Source organism: Scleropages formosus, chromosome 1 (assembly GCF_900964775.1).
Source record: "Scleropages formosus chromosome 1, fSclFor1.1, whole genome shotgun sequence".
Classification (NCBI taxonomy): domain Eukaryota; kingdom Metazoa; phylum Chordata; class Actinopteri; order Osteoglossiformes; family Osteoglossidae; genus Scleropages; species Scleropages formosus.
Window position 1 is genome coordinate 25,343,922 of NC_041806.1, and position 23,659 is coordinate 25,367,580.

At 44.2% G+C, this 23,659-nt stretch overlaps 1 protein-coding gene and 1 long non-coding RNA gene across 2 annotated transcripts in view; both read left to right on the forward strand.

Moving 5' to 3' along the window:
- Positions 1–23,659, forward strand: part of LOC108930947 (rho GTPase-activating protein 39-like) — a 61,060-nt gene that overhangs the window by 15,807 nt on the left and 21,594 nt on the right. The window lies entirely within an intron of this gene.
- Positions 4,179–6,830, forward strand: LOC108930939 (uncharacterized). Its single transcript, XR_003797935.1, has 3 exons — positions 4,179–4,819; positions 5,001–5,281; positions 6,629–6,830. It is a non-coding gene; the product is annotated as an uncharacterized LOC108930939 (long non-coding RNA).

Genomic DNA, 23,659 nt, shown 5'->3' on the forward strand with positions numbered 1-23,659 from the left:
CACGATCAGATCAACACCATCTCCTCCAATTATTTTCAGTTTGGAAATGGAATCCTCAAACCAATGCATGGCTATAAAGGGCAGAGAAGAAGTCAAGTTGCTGGGAGGGAAACTGACAGCCATCCAGTAAAGGGCTCTTTGGGCTTTCAATGTGATGCAGATGAGTGTTTATAATCCGAAACGTTGGTAGAGGACTTGGGACATCCTGCTGACATCATGTACGACTCCCCATAGTGGCAGCTCATTCGTACAGCTTTCGCTCCACGCCCCTCCAATACAATGTCGAGGGTTCGACTACTGGGCCCCGACTCAAGCTCTGATGCCAGTCTTCTGTGTTTCAGCTGCGAATCCTCACCCCTCCATCTTTTGCTTCCCATCGGTATTCAGAGGCAACCAACCCATTCGGCTTCTTTTATCCAGCTCAGTTTCTTGGTCGTGCTGGTTCTGGCCTATCGGAACGGTATCGTCTTTGTGTCTGGGTTCTGTTTTCGTTCTGCTCTCTGTGCAGCATCCAAAACGACATGGCTGCGGGAGCTGAGAATCCCCTTACTGCTGGGGCTATGCGGCGTGTTTTACACTGCAGACAATGTGGCATTGAGTGAAGGTGGACGGTCGTCGTCTCTGTTTAGGCTGTGCCTGCGGGCGAGGGCAGCCGTAGTAATTGCTGTTTAATTGGCGCCCAAGGACGCACGCCGAGGCCAACCAGATTGGGAGCGAGCTAACATTTGGCGGATTCAGCGTGACACCAATGCTGCCCAGCTCTGTCTGATGCCCCAGTCTTGGAAGTCATCCACCGCTTACCATGCGGCCTTTTTCATCAGCCTGGATTCCATGTTTTTTTTTTTTTTTTCCAGGGAGCCTGGATGTATGAATCAGATTTATGCAAATTAAAGTGATTCATTTCTGCTGCTGTTTCTGGTGCTATTTGGTGTTGTTTAGAGACAGTTAAAGTGAGCCCCAGCAGGGATGTTACTGTGGTATCTGAGTTGCCCACTTGACATAAATAGGTTGTGGACCCCCAGCGTTGCCGTGGGAGACGAAAGCCTCTCCCTGCTGGGGTGGGGATGGGGGTGGAGGGGCACTGTTGTCAAGCTACAGTATGCTGGCACACTGTTGGTTTTCAGCTTTTCAGGCCATGGAATGTAACAAATTTTAAAAATGAAAAAAAAAACTAGAAAATATTTTGTGTTGTCAGGAAATATGTCACTTTCATTCTTCTTGAGTTCTATTTTGGTCACTGTTGTTTCACCTTGTTTTTAGCTCTGATGTTTTCCAGTGCTAGTGATCCAAAAGGAGAGAAAGCTCTGCATCTCATGGAAAGTTCTGGAATCGAGAGGCACACGGAGCAGGTGTCAGGAGGGTCTGGCCAGAAATGCGGCAGCCCTCCCTCTCTGTTTGTTGCTCAATTTGCAATGCAAAGGCTGCCAGATGATGGGCTCACTGGAGCACCTGCAGATGGCTTCGTATATACACACACACACACACACACACACACACACAGAGTACCTAAAGAAGCTCGCAAGCCTGTATGGCACACGAAGTATGAGTACAATAGAGACAAAGGTGATGTCAGTGTCTCCATTCATCTTTTTTGCCCACAAACTTCTCTGTGTGCAATATTCCGCTGATCAGACTGAATTTATCAGAAATCATTCTGCAGCCCATATGTCATTTTCTTCCTTGCACATCCTCAACTTTTCGTTTCAAGTGGATTTGAATGAAAGGTAAAGCTATAGCCTAACCCAGCAACTCAGGGCACAAGGCGAAGGGGAGGGGATACACCCAGGACAGGACGCCAATCTGTCGCAAGGCATCCCAAGTGGGACTCGAACCCCAGACCCACCGGAGAGCAGGACCCGGTCCAACCCACTGCACCACCGTGCCCCCCCAGCTTAGGATATTAAAAAAAAAAAATTGGTGGGAGGGTTTTAGGATTTGTCTATCCTGTGTTTTATGCACCTACTTGAACGATGAACCTCGGTGCAGTAAGTGGTAGGTAACAAACTAGGTTTACTTGGGAGTCACATGTCTGCAGCCATGCCTCTTTCTCTTAATGTAATGCATAAATTGTACTTTTGCTGAAATGTACGTCACTTTGGACAAAAGCGTCTGCTAAATGAATAAATGTAAATGTAAATGAACCCACAGCCACTACAGGCTTGCTGCAGGTTGGTGTGGTGGGACACTGCGGTGTTGAGCTCCTATATCACCTGTGGCTGCAGCATGATGACTGTTGGACTTTCGCGAATGGTCATAGCGTGCAGGAACACCGAGATGTTTGCCCTTTTCCGTAACCCTCCATATGCACACTGTCCCTTAGCCTTGCAGCGCCACGTCAGCCACAGCATTTGTATTCACTGTAGATTGAATACAGTTGCCAACCCTTAAATCCCAACATATTCTACAAAGAGGTCAATTAAAAGCACACATTGTCTGTAAAAATATTTTTATCATGGTAATAAAAATTGATTGATGGATTGATTGAATTAAATTCAATTTATTTTAATAGAGCTCTTTGCCCCAGTGTGACACACACTGCTAAATAAGGTACACAGGAGTGGTACTATAGGGAATGGTATGACTCAGATTTTTCCTTTTTGGAAGGCAGCAGGTAGATAATTATTTGGATGAGTCAGCAAGCAGCTGTGGAGAGGAAAACAAAAAACCCAGCTTCAAGGAAGGGGACAAAGATAAACCTCAAACCTATAAGGCTCCAAGTACCAGTAGTTGGCCACGCCTCCTGTTTACATTCTGTTGTGGTGACAGGGGTCCTGTGTGGATACGTCTACTAAATAAAGACCAACATGTCTATCAAGGTAGAGTTGTAGTCCAAGGATGAGGAAGTTGTTGTCCAGCCCCATTGCTGCTGTTTGATTGTCCTGAGCGAACATTTTCGACCCACTGTGTGGTCCCTCTATTGGCTGCTGATTCATTTGTTGAGGTTGTCAACCTGCCCTGCCTATTGATTAATTGATTGAAGAAGCAGATTGGTTGATTGGTTGATTGTGCAAATAGATTGGTTGAGTGGTTGATCGATGAAGCAAGTGGCTCCTTGGTTAGGGCTGCCACCTTGAACTCAAAGAACACAGATTCTGATCCCATATCCTGTTGTAGTGCCTTTGATCAAGGTGCTTACCTTGAACTGATACAGTAAAATTTCCCCAGCTGTGTAAACTGGTTAACAAATGTCAATCGCTTAATATTATAAGAAACTTTGGAGGAACATGTCTGATAAATGTGAAAATGAGTGATTGACTGAAGCTATAAAATATTCTTTAATACTGGGCAACCTGGTAGCGTAGATGTTGAGGACTCAGACTTGTTACCTAAATGGAGAGGCCTTGCTGTTGTACCCTCAAGCAAGGGACCATTACCCTTAACCACTAAATGCTCTAGCTGTATAAGTAAGTGAGATCTGCTCTGGATAAAAGCATCAGATTAATAATGTAGTGGGCTCATCAGCTTCAGCAGTTCATATTTATTGTATTTTTTTCTTCCTGGAGCACTACACTTTCTGTGTATTGATTATCACTGGTGCTCCCATGAATCAGCAGCCAATCATGGGACCACGCAATCGAAGTCCAAAATGTTAGCTCATTCATTAGCTCAGCATGTTTTTAATACCGGGCGCCTACAATGAGACAGACATTGTGTTCCTCCGCAGGCGTTCCTGTTGGACGCAGGGACTGCTGACTGTAGGGAAACCACAGATAGAGCACTTGCTCAGTAATGGGCTTTTTGTTGACCCACATCAGACCTGTGGGCCATGCTGACGTAACCAGATTATCCAGAGCCTTTTGGGAGATTTCTGAACCGAAATCACTTGATGTTGTCATTAGTGACGTGGACCACGTTGACAGACAGATTTGATTATGGCTTTGACTGGCCATAAGTCATATTCTGATGACACCAGACCACAAGGGCAAAGACCAAGGTCTGGCCTTTACAGTATAGGTGGTCCCCGATGGGGTTACGGTCTGCGAAACCCATCGTAAATCGAAAATATCCTAAGTTGAAAATGCATTTAATACACCTAATACACACCGCTGCGTGGCAGACTAGGGAATGCGGATCGCTGCCTAGCATCGCGAGAGAGTATCTCACTGCATACCGCTTGTCCGGGGAAAAAAATCAAAATTCAAAATTCGAAGTACGGTTTCTACTGAATGTCTATCGCCAGCTCACCATTGTAAAGTCAAAAAAATCGTAAGTCGAACCATTTAAGTCGTGGACCACAATGGGACAGCGGGATGGTATAGAAGCGTCATATAATTAAGAACCTTTATTTATTCATTTAGTAGATTCTTTTCTCCAAAGTGATGTACATCTCCACGAGGGAAGGGACTCGGCAGTTCTGAGGGACAGAGGGAGTTAATTCCACCACAGCACAGTTCAGAGATTTTGGAATTTGGGCCTTTCCTGTGACCTTTGCCATATGAGCCTTGGCTGATTAACCAAACTCTGATCACAGGATGATTTAAACTGTCCAAACTATAGAGTGGCATTTAGTTTTCACTGTGGTTGTGTAACAGCTGCACATGATGCGTTCGCAAGTCATACCCTCCCTTTTATTTATGCATAAAGCTGATTACATATTTTATCCATGGTGTGTACGTACAGGGGTTAGATGTCAGGTCACAGCATGCTCTTGGCCTCAGCCTGGAATGCCATTAGTCTCTGACTGCATTTCTCCATAGGGAACACTTAATTAGTCCTTCTGAGAACCGATCCCAGATAGCCCAGTGACAGGCCTACGTTCATCATCGTCGAGTCGGTACGTTTGGAAGCACAGCTTGAGAAACCCTGTTGGAGATAACGGGTGAGTCGGCAAAGAAGTTCTGCGTCAATAAATGAAGGCATATGCTTAATGTTGGGTTTGCTTATTGTGCGGCGGCAGCAGGAAATGCATCGAGCAACATCATTTACGTTCATGCCATAACGCTTGACTTAAGAGGGGCTGCATAAACAGTTGTACTCACTCCGCTTTGTCTTGACTACAGGAACAGCTTGCTCTTAAGTGAGCACTGGAGAGCCTGTGCCGCATGGCTCCAGGTTCGAACAGAGAGTGGATTCAGGTACCCATCAGAGCAACCCATGACAATTCCTGGAGCTGAACACTGCTGTGCATAGTGGCAAGGGTACGACAGCGGTCCCACCGAAATGACAAGGGTGGCTAGGGGCTGTGAAAGGAACATGAGCAGGAAGGAGCAGCACTAAGGCGTTGAAAAGGAAAGACAAGGCAACACATGGCTGTGGACTTGAGCTCATTGGAAGGAATCAGGTAAATATCTAAGAGAGGACATTGACATTTTACCACTGTTTTACCATTGCCACTACAGTGCTTACATACTGGTATGTAAAAACAACATACTGTACAGTTCATCTGTACGTGAGCAGACTTTAGGTGCTCCGTTACTGGAATGACCGGACTGTCCAGTGCATCACAATATTATTATTTTTCTTTATTTTCCAGAAAAAAAAAAATCGTGCCAGGAGGAATGATTAAACACATTCCATTCTTATATTAAACCAGATTCAGTTATACAGTATTAAGTGACGCAGTAGGTTGAACCGGGTCCTGCTCTCTGGTGGGTCTGGGGTTCAAGTCCCGCTTGGGGTGCTTTGTGATGGATTGGCGTCCTGTCCTAGGTGTGTCCCCTCCCCCTCCAGCCTTGCGCCCTGAGTTGCCGGGTTAGGCTCTGGCTGTCCGCAGCCCTGTATGGGACAAGTGGTTTAGACAGTGTGTGTGTGTGTGTGTGTGTGTGTGTGTGTGTGTGTGTATTTGCATATCAGTTTAATTATATAAAACCAAATTCAGATGTTTTAATTCCTTTACATATCAGTTCATGGAGGTATTTACACGTTTACATTTGTTTGTATTGCTGACGTGGGGGGTGTGGTGGTGCGGTGGGTTGGACCAGGTCCTGCTCTCCCGTGGGTCTGGGGTTCGAGTCCCCGTTGGGGTACCTTGCGACGGACTGGCATCCCGTCCTGGGTGTGTGTGTGTGTGTGTGTGTGTCCCCGGCCTTATGCCCTGTGTTGCCGGGTAGGCTCCGGTTCCCCGCGACCCCGTATGGGACAAGCGGTTCAGAAAGTGTGTGTGTGTGTGTGTGTGTGTGTGTGTACATGTGTATTGCTGACATTTTCTCCAGAACGACTTGCAATAACTGCAGACATTTACTCATTCGTGCAGCTGGGTAATTTTTACCAGTTCAAGGTAAAGACCTTGATGAAAGGTGGGGTTCTAGTGAGTTCTCTGAGTTCAGTGCATCAGTCATTTGCTGGACTGTTTGACCCATTTCAGCCCCCTGTACCATTGTGCCACCTTGGATCTTAAACATCAGTTGAAACATTTAATTGCATTAGCTGAGTTAGTGGATAAGTTTCTAAACAACAAAACCAGTAGAATAATAATTACAGTAAAAGAAGGAAAAGCTGCGTCAAGGAAAAAGGCAAGCAAAATGTGGCTGCAGGAGCAGGTGTGTAAAAATGGAGCACGCTGTACTGCGGTCAGGGTTTTCTTTTGCTGAGGTTTATTTCTCACGAGGGATTTTGTAAAACTGGTGTTTGTGCACATCTTTACAGGGGCATCTGTCACCAAACATCCTTCTCCTCTCTATTTACACAGGTTTCTTACCGCGGGAATCACAAGTGGACAGGGCTGAGTGTAAGAGTATTAGTTTGACACAGTTCCGGTTAACATAACATCCAAGCAGTGTATTTTTTCTCTTTTTACCTCAGTGCATGCACAGTACGCCTGTCCCCCAAACAACAGGGTTAACAATTCAATTCAATTTAATTCAATTCAGTTCAATTCAATTTATTTTCATAGAGCGCTTTTCTCACGTAGTGACACAGAGCCCTTGAGCACAGACATAAGGCAAAGAAACAAATACATCAGACAAGGAGACAAAGAAATTACAATCATTTCATACAAAAAATCATTTCTTGGATGAAAAATGTTGATTAAAATGAATGAAAATGCACAAATAAGAGGTATTGTTATGCATGATAGTGATAATGTTTTATATTCTTCATATTTTTATTATATATTCTATTTTTAATTTTTTAATGTTTTTTTACGGATATTCTATGTATTATATCTTTCGGTGTTACATATTTTCATTCATTTTTAATAACCACTTGTATAATGCAGGGTTATGATGTTCTCCATTTTCATATTTTCTGTTTTACAAGGAACATGGTTTGAACCCCAAGTGAAGAAGCAATGACTGAACTTTTTCTCTGTTAGGGACAGTGGTGTCTTTTTAAAATCTCTGTCGATATCCTTTAATTTTATTTATATTCTCGTGTGCTTTGAAGAAAGCTGCTGTTTTAACCCACCTTGACAGTTTGGGCTTTAACTTTGTTTTTACCGCACTGTCCTTTCATTGTGGGAATGAGTTTTTTCTAAGAACATCGGTTTTAGCAACATAATATGGACAACTGGCTTTTCTTTATTAGTCATTGTTATTGCCCCCATGATTTATTTATTTATTTATTTATTGTTGTTTCCGCTACAGAGCTGAAAACCTTCAACTGGCTGAAATAGTTTATATCAGTTCTTTCTACACTTGATCTGGAAGCAAAATGACTACATATTGGGTGAAAATTCCATTGTGCTGAATAATAAGCCCGCAATTTATTAAAAAAGCATATATATTTTCATAAGTTTGTTTTTTTTTTGCTGCCTGAGGGCTGCGTGTCCACTCTGGGCCCCATTGTCTCCCTCAGCTGCAGCTGTTAAGACGAGTCCAACACCAGGAGATAACGAATGAACCTAATTTCTTTATTTAAGCAGTCTGACAACCATCTAGTGAATGAACAATTAGATGTAAAACAAAATAAATTACTTTGCCTCTGTCTGTTTTTATATACTATAAGGAAAATGTGTAAGGCCACTGGTTCTCACTGGGAAAAGTGATTTTTTTTTTTTTGGTGGAAGCCTCCTTACAATCATTAGAAAATTAGTATTGATTTTAACTGTGCTGGCAATTTCGTCCTCATATGAGCTTATTGTAATGCGTTGTTTGTGGACTGACTGTGCCAGGGTGATTCTTTGTAGTAATCCTGAAATGAAATTTGCCCCAAGTCCATTTAAAGTGAATGTAATCAGATTGCAGGTCTTCATATTCCTGACGGATTACCGTTGCTCTTCTTTTCACTCGACTGATCTCAGTAGCTCATGTCTCTTCACTCAGTGTGTACTTTCCACCAGTGGATTTGCGTTCTTTTAGACAAATACACTTCATCTGAACATGACCAGACCTCGGATGATCAGATGATGGACCAACCAGACAGTCAAGTGGACCTCAATATTATTTTTTCAACACCCTGTTCTGGATTTGCCCACCTGACCAGGGTTCTTCATTGTGGGAGCCAACTCAAGTAGAAGTAAAATTTCAGATCAAAAAACTGCTTTGATTCAAATTAATCTTCTTAATGTTATTTACTTAGCAATGTGACCATGTAAAATGTGCAGTTTGACTCATTTTTCAACAAAAGTGATTGAATTTTTCACGGGAATTAATGTTGCTCAAAAGCATTTAGTTGCGGTGTGGCTGAGGAGGGACTGAATGCGCCAACTGCCATTAAAGAGCTCGTGAAACCTTGAATTGACTCCAGTGGTTTCATACAAAGCGACGATGTTCTCGCTCGAGGCGCTCGCGCTTGTTTCCAGTCGTCGTATCCTGTCGTCGGCACAAATTTTGCATGAGTGTTTGCGATGCTGCAGAGCAGGGTGCGAATACGCCAAGCTGCCGAATACCATGTGCACAAGGGACAGCTAAACGGGGGCCAGAGATGCTTGTGGTTTCTGTTACAAGCGGATTCCTAATTGTTGAATTGGACTGATGAACAAGCGTGTTTTTGGGGCTGTTCGTTGGAAGGCCTAGAGGAATAATTTGCTTTCTTTTCTCCATGAGGCAGATCTGATCCTCCTGATACCTCCTGCAGAACATCCCCAGGATTGCGCGCGCGCGGGCGTGTGTGTGTGTTTACTGACTATTTCTGCTCTTGCATCATTACTACCTTCTTGTGTAGTGCATCCAGCCTTAATGCTCTCCTTTATGGCTCTTGGCTGCCGCTAACGTATTTCCTCCTTGTCCATTCGACGATCGCTTTCCGACATCCCTGCCTCCCCGTCGCACAGCGACCACTTTCTCACCGCCAAAGCCATTAAGAGAGGAGGGAGCAGAGAGTTTCCACTGGCCTGAAACATGGGGGCCATAGAGAGCTGCAGTGGACGCAGGGGGACGAGGGTGACATGTCTTTGTTTGTGTGTGTGTGTGTGTGTGTGTGTGTGTGTTAGCAACGATGAATCAATTTGACCGGGGTAAAGAGGCCTGGGAGGAAAAATAGAGTGTGTGTTGGAAGGAGGGTGATTGTAGAGAGGAGCTGTCACACTCCACTGAGCTCCTTAACGCAAGAGCAGCTTTCCTACCCCCAGCCCAGCACCAGCCTCCCGACTCCCTGTCTCTCTTCTCCTGCACACACACACACACACACACACACACACACACACACACACCTCTCTGATTAGTGCTTCTTGAAGGAGGTCTCAGAGCGGCGAGATGGGTTAGTAAACTAAATACATATAATGAGTGTTTATTAAATACACCTATGCTCACAAGGGAAGACCAAGTGAGCCTTTCTGCCGGTTCACACTCAGAGACCCTTTCATGAACCCTGCTTCAAGTGCCGAAAGGAGAGGAACGAGGTGAAATCCCTCTTTTGGTGCCATTTAAGTGTTTCTCCACTGTACATGTTGCCATACACATCAGTCCCTTAGGTCTTGGTGCTCAAAGTGACCTCTAAAGGCTTCCCTGGTGTGAAGCTGCAGGATGGTCTACTCCTCGCCCCCTGTTGTCCTCCACACACATCCCCATCGTGCAGGCCAAGAGGAAGCGCAGCAGCAGTTGCTAAAAAACACAGTTAAATAAAGCAGTTTTAAAATCAGAGGGGAATCTTTCTTTAGAAACCTGCTTGAGGGCACAACAACAAAGGGAGAAAGTGGATATAAAAATGGGGGGAAATCTTAACATGGAAAATGTATAAATCTGTTCATTTCACTCTTTCATATTTAGTTAATCCCTCAGTGATTCTGCATACAGTGACTCTGGAGCTGAGAGATAGGAAATGGTAATGAAGGCATGGATTCCTCACCCCGCTGCTTAGGATCTCCACCTGCTGTAAACCATCTGGAGTAGGAGAGAACGTTTACCTGTGGTGTCCTTTCTTAAGGCCTCTAATGTTTAGTCTGCAATGTATGTTCTGCACAGAAAATATGCCTACATTACATTTAGGTGTGTGAATCTTCATGTAGGGGAGTGGAAACAGCCATACTGGGTGTGGTACTTGTATGCACACATACACATTTACATTGAAGTTTACTCATTCAACAGACATTTTCTCCAAAGCGACATACAAATCAGAGTAAACAAGTGCATTTGACAATAGACAAATAGCTTTAAACACAGATATGCAATCCACAGTCAGTTTGTCCCATATCACAATACAGGAGCAGCTGAATGTTGAATTGACTGGGAATACAAAGGTGATCATGGCAGATGGTGTGATGCAAGACTGTGGACACCAGGACAGGAGTGAGTCGAAAAGACCCTTCATGAATGTTGGAAGGGATTCAGCAGCTCTGAGGGACAGGGGAAGCTCATTCAACTACATCTGAGTCAAAACCAAGAACCTATGAATTTTCATTTTTGGACCTCATGGGACCATAAAGCGAGCAGAAGTGGGTGGGTATATTGCTCTTGCTGGGGTGTAGAGAGTGATCAGGTCCTGTAGGTATTAGGGAGTAGATCCTCTGACTGTCTTGTATGCCATAACCAGTCTTTAACTCTGATATGGCAGCACGGGAAGCCAATGGAGACAGACCATCGTTCTACAACCACATGGCTTGGCTGCTGAGTTCCCAGTGCTCGGTTCACTCAGTGCTGAAATCTGCCTTTGATGGGGTTCAAGTTTTCCACTTTCAGTTCTCAGAAGCTAACATTTATCTTGACTTGAGAGGTTTGCACCAAGGGCCCTCATGGAAGACCTGCTACAGGATCTGTCTACGTGCTCCTCGTTCTGGAAGCCACCTTGGCCCCATATTCAACAAGTTGTTTTTCATTAGTGCCCAATGGAGCATCGTCTCCAAAAATCCACCGTCCTTCAAAGGCACGAGAAGTCCACTGCCTCAGGGTGGGTTTTTCCTTCTCCCAGAGCTTTCAATCCCTCATATTTTCTGGCGTTTTTAACTCTCTCATTTTTCAAAACACTTTCTGTGAGGCCACCTCTGTCAAGGTGTGGTGTAATCAATGCGATATGTCGTGCTCTCCATTTCCTCACCGTGACATTACACAAGCATGCAGCCTTGGTTGTGAGCTCATGTCCATCTGGACAAGGCGCTAATCCTCCAAGAGCAAAAACCCAGTCCAGAAAGGGATCATGTCGACACACTCGCCACAGATTGTGGATTAGGTGTCAGGAAAGCTCCGTTCTGAAGCCATGGTTGGTAAATGGTCTTGCACGTGTAGCTACTGATGGGATGCTGAGAACACACTCAGGAACTGTCCTGGTCCTGGTGCACTTTGCTGCTCCAAGAAAGGACTCGTGTGTTTCTTTGTTTTCTGTCAATAAAACGGTTGACCATGTTGATTTGGGTTAGTTGGATTTTGACTATTTTTGTATATTTTATATGCTAGAACAACTAATAGCATAGAGGTTAGAGCTGCTGCCTCTGCACCTGAATGTTGCTGCTTTGAATGTCACCTGTTGCGGTACTCTTGAGCAAGGTACTTACCCTAAATTGCCCCAGTAAAATTAACCAGCTGTATAAATGGGCTAATAATTGTCAGTAGCCTAATGCTGTAAGTCACTTTGGAGAAAAGTGTTGGATAAATGTATTATTTAATTCAAGCATTCATTACTTGGTGCAATCTGACAGCAGTGGCTGAGAGTAGATAAACCCCAGCGATGAACTTATGTTCAGCGCTGTGTTATCCAAGGGGTGCAGGTTTGAATCCCACGTGGGACTGGTGGTGACGCATACTTGGTCAAGGTGCTGCTTGAGAACCATAAATGAAATCCAGATGTTGCAAAGCTAAAGATAAGAAACCGGTAAATGTTACACAAGAACCGGGAGGGGATGTTTATGCGATGTTCCAAAGCAACATGCAGACTTGCTAAGGGGAAGCAGATGATAATGGGATTAATGCCTCGTACCTCGTTAGCTCTCCGTAGGTCACAATTTGCCTGCTAATTATATATTTATTTACTGCGCTAATTTGAAAGCAAAGCTATGCCAGGCCTCAACACATTGAATTTTAATTGGGCATCTTCCTATAATGAGCACTGCTGTAAACCTCTGTGATTAAAGAAAGGGCAAATTACACAACTTTAGTTTATGTGTTATGTACCATTAATAGTTAATAATTAGTGGGAATACAATTTTTTAATTTTACTGTTGTGGTTGATTAGAGGAAGCTTTTTAAAAAGTGAATTAAAATTTGCACTCCAGTCATGTAAAGATCTGGGTTTACTATAGCAATTTTCACAAGGGTGGAACAGCAGGGCAACTGCTGTAGGATGTGAAGCTTTTGGTTAAAAACCCATGCGCTTAACCATTTCATAACCTGATCCTATTTTCATATAGTAGCCTTTTACAAACTGACATGAACCTTCTTAAAATAATCTCTTTACTATTCATTTGTGTAATAAGCAAAGCAATTCACATAGACGGAGTGAACAATTTTATAGAGCTGCATATCTACCTGTCCAAGGCTGTTCTAGGCTCTTCTGGTTATACTAGTCTATGTATTTATGGATCTCATTATAGCAAACAGTTCTATTATGTACAACAAAGAGGTGATATTTACATTTTCTGCATATGTTCTCTGTGATTATTCATTTCATTTGATGCAAAAGCAGCAGGTGGTGTAGTTTTTAAGGGAACAGGCTCACAATCTGACACTTTGTAATCAAGGCTCATGCTGAGATTGTTCAGCCTTGTGTAGAAAAGTACATAATGTCAGTTGCTTCAGTGAAATATCAAGCTCTTGGAACAAAAGCGAAAACTAGCAATAATAAAGATAATAAAATTTTCTATGTTAATGTATGTATATATTAATATATTAATGTTTATGCGCAGGAGGTGCGGTGGCGCAGTGGGTTGGACCGCAGTCCTGCTCTCCGGTGGGTCTGGGGTTCGAGTCCCGCTTGGGGTGCCTTGCGACGGACTGGTGTCCCGTCCTGGGTGTGTCCCCTCCCCCTCCGGCCTTACGCCCTGAGTTGCCGGGTTAGGCTCCGGTTCCCCGTGACCCTGTATGGGACAAGCGGTTCTGAAAATGTGTGTGTGTGTGTGTGTGTGTGTTTATGCGCAAGGTTATTAGCAGTTGCAGATAAAGAATTTTACCGATTCATGCCACAGGAAGTGTTCGTACTGTATTCGTTTGGGGTAAGTCACCTTGCGTAAAAGCATTAGTTAAATAAAGATTAAAATATAAAATATATGATTAAGTGTTATTATTGTCTGAACCGCTTGTCCCATATGCGGTCACGGGGAGCCGGAGCCTAACTCGGCAACACAGGGCATAAGGCTGGAGGGGGAGGGGACACACCCAGGACAGGAACGCCAGTCCTTCGCAAGGCACCCCAAGCGGGACTCGAACCCCAGACCCACTGGAGAGCAGGACCCAGTCCAACCCACTGCACCACTGTGCCCCCCTTATATTATTATTATTATTATTATTATTATTATTATTATTATTATTATTATTATTATTATTATTATTATTGGTATTATTATTATTGACTGCAGGGGGGTGCGGTGGCACAGTGGGTTGGACCACAGTCCTGCTCTCCGGTGGGTCTGGGGTTCGAGTCCCGCTTGGGGTGCCTTGCGACGGACTGGCGTCCCGTCCTGGGTGTGTCCCCTCCCCCTCCAGCCTTACGCCCTGAGTTGCCGGGTTAGGCTCCGGTTCCCCGTGACCCCGTATGGGACAAGCGGTTCTGAAAATGTGTGTGTGTGTGTATTATTGACTGCATGTACAGTGTCATCTCATTGCCGCTCTGATTACGATGACTGATACTCAGATAGTACATTACTACACCAGTACCCCAGTCCCCTCCAGTTTGACTCTCCAGAGATAAACATGTTTGCAAAATGGCACAGGGGAGCAATAGTATTCAGCCTGTCTCAGAAAAGATTAATCCCCTCTGTGTAATTGCTACCGCTTTTTCTGTCTCTCTCTATATATCACTATGTATTTTAAATGAACTTGGCACAAAATATGTCTTCCAGGGAAGTACTCTGTGTGATTTTTCTTTTTTTTAATGTTTGTTCATGATTTTACACTCAGGATACTGTAAACATAATTAGTCCCCAACCCTGTATTACGAACACAGCACCAGAATCTTTGAATTGCTCGGAACGGAGGTTTTCTTGATGCTTATTATCTATTTATATGGACTTATTTAGGAAGGCATCTTACGACGATTTACCCATGTATACAGCAGGGTAATTTTGACTGTCAATTCAAATAAGTACATTGCTCCACGGTAGGATTCAGATGCGGGTTCTTTGTGTATGAGGCAGAAGCTCAAACCACTGTGCCGCCTTGGTCCCTCTGGGGCAGCCTGGCAGGTGGGAGGACAGAGAACCAGGTTTCTTCGGTGGCACCAAAGTGGAAGCTCGGTTGAAGGATGTACAGATTTTCAATTATAAAAGTAGGTAAGTGCGGTAATTACCTTGTCACCACCAGGAGCAAGGTGACAAGAATGGAAGACACATTGTGAGTATTTTTTACACATATTAGATGCTGTTACAAGGTAATCCAGGACCTTGGGGGGGAAGGGGATGGATGAAGTGGAAGGCCTTTAAAGCAGTGAGTGGGTTGGAGTGGATTGATGGGGTCCTGGTATCAGTGCATGTCCTTTGATGGTTTTATAGGCCAGAATGAGATGTGCAAGTCTGGATGCACACAGCTGGAGGAAGCCAGTGGATAGGGACGAGGAGGGCAGATAAATGGAAATATATCTAAAGGTAGAGATGTGGTAATGCTTCTGGAAGTTGACACGCAACTTGTGCTGTAGCATTCTGGATCAACTGGAGAGGCTTGGTGCTGGAAACGTCCTTTTGGAAATAGTCCGTGGCCAGGTGTTGGTTGGTCAGTAGCTGCCACAGATTTCGAGGGTGTACAAGTATCGGTTTGTGGTAAGTGGCTGGGTTTTTTGGTGAGAGAAGGCGTAGCAGTTGGCAAGCAAAGACTATTGAGAAGGTGGTTGTTGGAAATGTGGATTTGTGGATGTGGATTTGGCACATTAGATTGTTTTTTTCAAGACTCTGCTGTGGTCTGTACTCCGGCGCTGACTCTGTTCGCTTCCAGCAGCTGCTCATAACCGCAAAACACGGTGAAACTTTGAACCCCGCAGTTAGAAGCAAATTAGAAAGCTGTGCCCAAGGGCAATGCCTATTTCTGGCTTGGACTCACGGAAGAGGGGCCATCGAGGCTGCAATCACACTATTTGCACATTCCATTAAGTTTTGACTTTGGGGTCTGTAGAGTACTGTGGGGGTATGTGCTTCGGTGACCTTGTCGGCTGGTTTTTGGAGAAAATGTCCCCCCAAGGGACAGTAAGCCCTAAAGAACACACAACATGTGGACAGTCCCACAGTGTAAAACCCCCTTTTGTGATGCTATCAGTTTGCCCTCTTACAGCAAAAAAGTGAAATTTTTTTTGTACGATTAACAAACATACTGAACATTTTGATGGGCTGAAATCTCTTTTTATTGTGTTAAATATTATTTATATTATAAATGTAGATAAAATACAAATCTGAAAAATCGAACTTTCAAAAGTATTCACCCTCTTCACATTTATTCTCTTTGAAAAGCACAGAATCCACCTGTCGCCATTTGAATTAGGACACATAGGACTGGCCAGAATTTTCCGAGAACAGGTCGCCTCCCAGAACTCAGCAGCTGAGCAAGAGGCAAAGTGGTGAGAGAAACCATCAGGAAGCCAAAAACAACTTCTAAGGATTTGCAACATGCAATGAATGTCACGCCCACAACCTTTGCCGGACAGACACACCTGCAGTGAATCGGGGAGACGGGACATAAAGAGGCTGCTCCGACACCCCAGTTCGTGGAACCTCATTTGAGCAACCGTAGCCTCAACGATCAGTCACGATGACCCTTGTCTCCCGGTTTCTCTGTTTTCCCGTTTCCCTGTTCCTTCCCTGTATACCCGCTCTGCTCCCCTGGCTCCTGACTGTCATGGCGGAACTCGGAAATCCAGCCGACGGACTCAGGTGCGGCAGCAGGAATAACCAGAGGGGGCGGCAGGAGAATCATGAGGGACAGGTCGGTTGATCAGCAAACATCACTTAGAGGGGCAGGCAGGAGTCAGAACCAGGTATCTAGGAGGTGAACTGGAGGATAACACACGGGTAAAGAACTCAGGCAAGACACTGATTGCTCTCATGCAAGTGGAGAAGCAGGGCACATGATCATGGGTGTGACACTGACCTTCAGCTTCGTTCTCTGGCTTTTTCCCTTGGTAGGACATCTGTGCATCGGTGACCTCCTGCCTGCCTTTGACTACGTTCTTGCTTGCCCCTTGTTTGCTTCACTGTTACAATTAAACAGCACCTGCTATTGGGTCCGACACCTCCCTTCCTTGTGGCTGTGATGACGGCAAATGAGATGTAAGAAACTGAGTCAGTTAACAATTGCTTAGATTCTCCACCAGTCTGGGCTGTATGAGAGAACCTTATTTCAGGATGAAATTGGAGTTGCTCTCCTGGAAGTTGAACCCGCACATGGTTTGTCATCTGTCTACTACACTGCCTCCTGACCTGTGTGTTTTATAGTTGCCCTTCATTAAACGATATCCGTGGAGTGTACGGTGGTCCAGAATGGCCTTACAGGAGGGCCTGATTGATGGGCGATGGGACGAACCCGACAGCGGTGAAGCCGAACAGAGAGGCACCGTGTCCTTGGGTTGTCCCAGAATGTCTGCCGAAGGAACATTCAGCGCTGACATCCATGGCCCATGAGTCGCTCCGTGGGTCTGGAGTGATGGCTGTTCTAGGTTCTATCACAACACCCTCTAATTAGAAATGTCATGCAGTCATGTAGAGTAATCTGTAAAATAACAGTGAGCCAGCGCAGCACAAACTCTTTGTTTGGCCTCGATCAAGGTGCTGTATTGATATTAGCCTGATTTTCATAAGCATTGTGCATATGGTATATATTTCATTCTTACATGACCGGACTAATGGGAGAGAGGGAGGGTGGGGGATCATGCGATCGATCATTCCAATGTCTTGTATAGGACATGAATATTTTATGCTTGTATATTACTTACATTTACATTTACATTTATTCATTTAGCAATTTTTTACTTGTAATTATTTACTTGAAATATTTAAATAAAGTTACTTTTTTACAAACTGTTCAATTTTGCCCAGTATCCTCCCACTTGGGTGAAAAATTATGTATGGTCTTAATGAGAGGGAGGAGGCTGGTGCAAAGAATATGGTGATTCCTTTCAATTCTGCATTTCTAAAAATTATTTTATGTTATGTACTGAGAGTTATATGCTTAAAAATCACTTTAAATATTTAAAAATTTTTTTAAACAGTTTTGGTTTCATTGTGCTAATCAACCACCCACTCAAGAGCAAAATTACTTATTTTTCCTGTTGGAAAACTGCACAACTTTTAGGACGTTTCCCTGCCTTCCTTGTATTTTTGTTGTTATTAAAAGTGCTACACAAGTGTCATGTTCCTGTAAAAGGACAACATCAATACAGATTTTTTTTTCATGATTTGTGATCACTCTTCAGTAAGTTGACATTGTTTTTGAGTTTCAAAATCTTTAACGTACTTGCTTAAGAGACAGTTAGAAAAATGTGTGCGAAGCTCCGTTACCATTCACTTACTATGACTCACTGTTACTTTTTTACAATTACTATTACTAGTGCCAAAAGAATACTGACAACTGGTTGTGACGTCCAACGTCAACTTCCTCCACATTACCGGAAAAACACCAAAATCACCAAAAACAGCTAATTACTCATTAAAACTGTTGTTTGTTCCCTTGAAACAGTTGTACTTTAATATTTGTGTGTGATTTTCAATATTTCCTGGTCTCTGCTTAGAATCCATTGGAGCACTGATGGGAGACAACAGGTGAAGCTCACCAAAATACTTTTTTTTCGGGACAGAGGTGTTTTCGGCCAAAACGAATCCGTCCTGAAAAAGTTTTGGTAACCTTGACCTGTGCTCTCCCATCATTACTCAAAATCTTACATACAACAAGTGCTTTCCACCACCCAAGCCTATCATTCCCTATTTTACTATAAGTTGAGCTCGTCTTTTTGTTTTTTCTTTTAATCCTTTCCCATTTTTCACGGGCTGCTCCCGAAATGACACGGGCTGCGCTACGTAAATGAGTGTTTCCGGACGTCGCTGATTTTCTACTTTCCATTAAGCAGATTTCCTCACAGCCATCAAGTCATTTCTTCATCACATTCTCCTGGCAGCAGAGTACTCATGCATGCGTGATGAAGACTGGTCAGTTAATGGGCCGGCAAACTAGGGCTTTTTGACTTTCTGTGTTCCCGGTTCACTGCCTTTACCCTTAATCATGTAATTAAGACTAGAGATGCTTAATTGCTTTAATGGTCGGTTGGCCTCCATGCCCTCTGTGTTTTGCTCACGGGAGCAGGAGTGGAGGCTTCAGCATCGGATGCTCCAGGATGGGTGAGCTGCATGGTTGGGTCACACTGCTCATACACACTTGACCTGTGCTTGGGCATTCTGGTTAGAAATTATAGCACCGGGAAAAGGAAAGGAGTCACCCACACAGTGCGATTTGAACGGTAAACAACAGTGCTCACAAATCACCAACACCTCTTCCCACAATCATTGCTGTCACTGAGAGAACAACCACCCCTCCCACAGACATCCCATTGCCACGTGTCCACGATATCGAAATAGTGGACGCCCCCAGAAAACCAGGCACTAAAATTAAATTAAACATTAAAAATGTACGGGAGCTCCAGAAAAATGCCATACCTCTATCCAGAGTCTTTAAAGCATATTGATAGTTGGACATTCCTCTGCCTAATATATTCAGTGTATGTCTGTCTATTTGCCTGTGGAATAGCAGCAACTTGGCCAGTGCACAAATAATTGATCGGATTTTGCTGATTAGGAGCTGCTGCCAGAACTGCAAGGGGGATCCAATTAGGACAAGAGCTAGTAATCTGTGAGACGCAGGCTCAAGCCCAGAGACACACTCATCCCCTTTGCCCTGTCTGTCACTCAGTCCTATTTTCTTGCAAAATCCCATCACAGCCCCCTCCAAAGGCCAGGTCTCATGTGCCATTAAAATGTTAAACACACAATGATTGGCTCAGATCACCCACGCCCACTAAAAACCAACTCTGATTGGCTTACTGAGGCCAGCCAGTAGCTTTGATTGGTTTACCCTGTCCCACGCAATTGGTTACCCACTCTACTAAGACATAAGACTATCAACATCACGTTTTATTTGAGTTTATGTCTGTAAACAGAAATCTTCTGACACCATTAGTTACTTATGCACATGTGAACTCCTGGAATTCACACTTGCAAACTATGTACAGCCCCAGTCAAAAGTCTGAGTACACCTGGGCAACGTGGGTAATGCCTGTATGAGATATACTGAATAGAAGAGCAAAGCAGCACAATTTACATCTCCGGGAACTGCCGCACAACAGTTGGTAATACATGTGGCCTCTTTTCCTGATCAAAATCGCTCTCCAAATGTCACATGAGAATGAATTCTCTTCCAGTAGATGTATTCAAACTTTTCCCTGCTATGGTACTTGCATACTTAGAAATGTATAAATACATGTCCAGCTTTAGGTGAATATCAGAGATGAACAATGGTTGGGTTTTGAATTGCAGAATTATTACCTCACGCACACGCTTGGCCCAAGTGCGGTTACGGCAAACCGAAGCCTAACCTGGCAACACGGCACAAGGCTGGAGGAGACACACCTTGGACGAGACACCAGTCCATCACAAGGCACCCCAAGCAGGACTCGAGCCCCAGACCCACAACAGAGCAAGCCCTGGCCAAACCCACTGCGCCACCGCACACCCATTATTATTATTATTATTATTGGTTTTTTTTTTTTTTATTATTAGATAATGGCCCTAACTGGTGCCTGCAGCTCCCAGATATCGTTATCAGCGTAAAAGTGCTTTGGGTGGCATTTTCAGTGAGACTCTGTGTGAGTGTATCACTGCATGTGTGTGCACGTGTGTGTCAACATCCCTGCATGTTTGTTTTGTGTATGTGTGTGTGAGACACTTACTCATAGTATCTCTGAATAATGAGTTGGAAAACATTTTTGAGTTTGGATTTTTGTGTATAAAGAACATCAACAGGGAGCCGTATTGAGAGTCAGCGCTGATTTTCGCTGTCCTCCTCAGCAGACATTTTGGCAGCACCCATATACAACTGGTCACATTCCCGGTTAGAATGCAGGTTGACTTTGGGGCACTTAGTACCCTTATCACAGGTTCTACGCAGAGTGCAAGCGTATCTCTCACATGTCACAAGGCTTTCTGTGCTTCGGAACTTAACCCCCCCAGCGGGCTGGTAAATAATATTATATGACAGCCAGAATGGAGGTCCATGATGCTGAGCACCCTCAGGACAACATCATGGGCCTCCATTCTGGCTGTCATCTGTAAAAATAATAGAAGCATGACTCCTCTTCTCCAAGAATACACAATATGGTGGAAGTTGTGTGCGTCTCACCGCTGGTTTTCGAGCTGGGAGAGTCAGCTCAGATCTAAAGGCCCAGTGTCGCAACTCGCCACCCTGATTAACTGTTTGAGGTGCAGATACAGGATCCAGATCATAGATTCCATCTCTTTTTCTGGATCATCCAGGCTTGCCGCCACCCCCCCCCACCAGTCTTCGCTCTCAGCCGCCTCTCTGTTCTCCACTGTGTCACTCCCTTCCTCCGTGAGATGCCTGTGAATTAGCTGCAGGGAAATAAGCAGCGATGCAGGAGCAGTCCCCCTTATCGCTCTCTGCCTCCCTCCTCCTGCGATGCCGGAGCAATAATCTCAGTGATTGTCTTCGCTGTCGGCAGGCTGGACACTGGACTCGGCTTCCTCTCTCTTTTGGGATCGCAGCTTTTCTCTGGAGTCGAGGAGTGCCGAATCAGTCCATCAAAATGAATACAGCAGAACACATTTTTGCAAGGAAAAGTTCATAAAGCGCTTTACTGTGCATCTATTGGAGGGAAATCAAATGATGGAAGAGCTCTGGTTGCCAGTATCAGGAAAATTTGATTTCCTGGACCTAAGCGGAGAATGCAGAGTAAATTCCTGCAGGAAAATAAAAGATACAAAGCACAAAGTAAATTTGTGAACGGCAAGCTATAAATCTGGTAATAGTGGCTGGCGGTTGGCAGTGGGATTTGGACGATCTGCTGGCTGAAGTGAGGGCACTGAGAGGGTGACTGGATGCAGGAGGTTGGGTCTGATGACTGTATTACCTTGAAGACATTTCCATTTCAAGTAGCGAGTCTAGTATCACCTGATGCTCTTCTCAAAAGTGACTTTTAGTGTTTACAGTAGGTGCTGCTTACAATTATTTACAATGACACAGCAGGGTCATTTTTACTTGAGCAATTCAGGGTAAGTACTTTGCTCAAGGGTACTACATCAGATGAAGGGTTTCCAACCAGGGTCTCTCAGGTTCGAAGTAGCAGCTCTAAACGCTACGACTCCCCTTTCTCAAGTAGGCTATATTACAGCAGAGTTAGTTTTCTTTGTCTGGATGCTAACTAAGTAGGAAGTACTGAGCACCACGGTATAGAAACAACTGAATCGCGGTATCCTGGAGGACGAAGCTCTGGCAGCATAATGAAAAAATGTGATCCAACTTGCATCCTACAGTAGGCCCAGAACACAATAAAATGATGGTATGTCAAAGTCTGGAGGCCAGGTCACTTGCAATGGTAGGATGGGAGAACTGCTCTGTTCTGGACACTTTCTCTGGGCAGCACTTTTAGCAATGGGATAGGGTACATGGACATGTTTTTAGTTTCTACTTATACGTAGAGAATGTACTGGAATGTGATTTAGGGCTGGAGGCCAGAAAAGGGTATGGTGTCAATTGCATTATGCTCATGTTTCTCCAGTCATCTTTGGGCAGACATTTCGTTGGCTGATTGAAACTGATACAGGAGGGGCATGTTGGAGCCCTCGTGGATCAGAGGAGTCAGCAGTGCAGAGCTGTAGAAAGTCCAATGGGTAGGACATCCCATTGACATACACCTTCAACACATCATGGACATGACAGCAGTCCAGTTTTGTACACTGGCTCTTCGTGTTAAAAATGGCCGAGTTACAAACTTTCAATTACAGGGATATTTCCCATGTATGGTCAGCTGATAGACGCTAGTAAAGACCACCGAAAATGAATCGGAGTGGAGAATGCCTTAATTCAGTATTGCAATATTTGCAGTATCAGCGCTCTGTGTCACTGTGTGAGAAGAGCGCTCTACAAAAACGAATTGAATTGAAAATTTATATACTTCATATATAGCTTTGGTGTGTAAGTGATCAATATCAAGAAGAGATGAATCAGTCAAATCCAACAAAAATATAAAATAAAATATTTTCTTTACTGTGGTCTCCCTTAAACGGGGGGTGGGCGCAGTCGTGCAGTGGATTGGACCAGGTACTGCTCTCCGGTGGGTCTGGGGTTCGAGTCCTGCTTGCGACCCCATATGGGACTAGCAGTTTCAGATGGTGTGTGTGTCTTAAACTTCTATAGAATGTAGCCTGTATTAATATGCTTTTATTGATTGTTGCTTTGTGATAAAAGTGACTTCAGATTTACAAACAAATCAAGATACAAACAGACTTCTAGTCCCAGCATTTTTGCTAATTGAGGAGGCAGTAAAGCGGCAGTGTGTGTCAGATGGGTCGGTAATGGGTGAAAACCGAAGAAGCTCATAACTAATGGATATTAGCTTGTTATGAAGTGTGTGAGTTGCTTGCCCCCTAAGCAGTGCTTGTGGGATCTCAGTTTTGAGTGAAGCACCATTAAGGCAGCACTGCTGCCTTTTTGTAAGATGTAAAACTCAAGTGTGTTGCAGGAACTCAAGCTCAAATGTTGGCACAGCCAGACCCAACGCAGAGCAAATGAACAATGAACCGTGAAGGAAACATAAAACAGTGGCGTGTAACCGGATGAAGATGCAGCTGCAGTTGTTGTCGTCTTGTACTTTGGGCGGCTGCGCCGTTAATCATGCAAGAGACAGAATTTTTGGAGCTATTTGTTAAAGCAGGGAAAAGAATTAAGCGGAGAAAATGTTTGACACGAATCCAGACATCAGACTGTGTGTCTAGAGAGACTGACCTCGCCTTATGAATTTGCTGAAAAGGAGTTATACCCAAGTGCAAGCAACTTATTAACACCAAATTGGTAAATTTAGTTAATTTAGCTTAGATGTTGGGGGCAGCTTGTAGCGTAGTGGTTAGGGCTGCTGGCTTTGGGTCCAAGAGGGTCCGCTTCAGATCTCACCTACTACTGTAATACCCTTGAGCATGGTACCTACCCTAAAGTGTTCT